The sequence below is a fragment of the Salvelinus alpinus genome, unplaced genomic scaffold (genome assembly GCF_045679555.1).
Source record: "Salvelinus alpinus unplaced genomic scaffold, SLU_Salpinus.1 scaffold_73, whole genome shotgun sequence".
Lineage (NCBI taxonomy): Eukaryota > Metazoa > Chordata > Actinopteri > Salmoniformes > Salmonidae > Salvelinus > Salvelinus alpinus.
Window position 1 is genome coordinate 175,211 of NW_027256014.1, and position 2,050 is coordinate 177,260.

Below are 2,050 nucleotides of genomic sequence, written 5' to 3' on the forward strand. Positions count from 1 at the left end.
CTGAAAGAGTATTACTAAACTGAGAGAATATTACTAAACTGAGAGAGTATTACTAAACTGAGAGAGTATTACTAAACTGAGAGAGTTTTACTAGACTGAGATAGTATTACTCAACTGAGAGAGTATTACTAAACTGAGAGAGTGTTACTAGACTGAGAGAGTATTACTAAACTGAGAGAATATTACTAAACTGAGAGAGTATAACTAAACTGAGAGAGCTGAGAGAATATTACTAAACTGAGAGAATATTACTAAACTGAGAGAGTATTACTAAACTGAGAGAGTGTTACTAAACTGAGAGAGTGTTACTAGACTGAGAGAGTATTACTAAATTGAGAGAGTGTTACTAAACTGAGAGAGTATTACTAAACTGAGAGAGCTGAGAGAGTATTACAAGACTGAGAGAGTATTACTAAACTGAGAGAGTTTTACTAAACTGAGAAAGTACTACTAACCCGAGAGAGTATTACTAAACTGAGAGAGTATTACTAAACTGAGAGAGCTGAGAGAATATTACTAAACTGAAAGAGTATTACTAAACTGAGAGAATATTACTAAACTGAGAGAGTATTACTAAACTGAGAGAGTATTACTAAACTGAGAGAGTTTTACTAGACTGAGATAGTATTACTCAACTGAGAGAGTATTACTAAACTGAGAGAGTGTTACTAGACTGAGAGAGTATTACTACACTTAGAGAATATTACTAAACTGACAGAGTATTACTAAACTGAGGGAGTATTACTAAACCGAGAGAGTATTACTAAACTGAGGGAGTATTACTAAACTGAGAGAGTATTACAAAACTGAGAGAAATGAGAGAATATTACTAAACTGAGAGAATATTACTAAACTGAGAGAGTATTACTAAACTGAGGGAGTATTACTAAACCGAGAGAGTATTACTAACCTGAGAGAGAATTACTAAACTGAGAGAATATTACTAAACTGTGAGAGTATTACTAAACTGAGAGAGTATTACTAACCCGAGAGAGTATTACTAAACTGAGAGAGTATTACTAAACTGAGAGAGTGTTACTAGACTGAGATAGTATTACTCAACTGAGAGAGTATTACTAAACTGAGAGAGTGTTACTAGACTGAGAGAGTATTACTAAACTGAGAGAATATTACTAAACTGAGAGAGTATTACTAAACTGAGAGAGCTGAGAGAATATTACTAAACTGAGTGAGTATTACTAAACTGAGAGAGTATTACTAAACTGAGAGAGTGTTACTACATTTAACATTTTTACATTTAAGTCATTTAGCAGACGCTCTTATCCAGAGCGACTACAATTGGAAAGTTCGACATATTCGTCCTGGTCCCCCCGTGGGAATTGAACCCACAACCCTGGCGTTGCAAGCGCCATGCTCTACCAACTGAGCCACACGGGACCACAAAACTGAGAGAGAATATTACTAAACTGAGAGAGTATTACTAAACTGAGAGAGTATTACTAAACCGGGGGAGTATTACTAAACCGAGAGAGTATTACTAACCTGAGAGAGTATTACTAAACTGAGAGAATATTACTAAACTGTGAGAGTATTACTAAACTGAGAGAGTATTACTAACCCGGGGGAGTATTACTAAACTGAGAGAGTATTACTAAACTGAGAGAGTATTACTAAACTGAGAGAATATTACTAAACGGTGAGGGTATTACTAAACTGAGAGAGTATTACTAACCCGAGACTAAACTGAGAGAGTATTACTAAACTGAGAGAGTGTTACTAGACTGAGATAGTATTACTCAACTGAGAGAGTATTACTAAACTGAGAGAGTGTTACTAGACTGAGAGAGTATTACTAAACTGAGAGAATATTACTAAACTGAGAGAGTATAACTAACCTGAGAGAGCTGAGAGAATATTACTAAACTGAGAGAATATTACTAAACTGAGAGAGTATTACTAAACTGAGAGAGTGTTACTAAACTGAGAGAGTGTTACTAGACTGAGAGAGTATTACTAAATTGAGAGAGTGTTACTAAACTGAGAGAGTATTACTAAACTGAGAGAGCTGAGAGAGTATTACAAGACTGAT

General features: G+C 34.9%; 1 non-coding gene across 1 annotated transcript; it reads right to left on the reverse strand.

The window, feature by feature from the left end:
* Positions 1–1,323: 1,323 nt before the first annotated feature.
* trnaa-ugc (transfer RNA alanine (anticodon UGC)) lies at positions 1,324–1,400 on the reverse strand. Its single transcript has one exon. It is a non-coding gene; the product is annotated as a tRNA-Ala (tRNA).
* Positions 1,401–2,050: the final 650 nt, after the last annotated feature.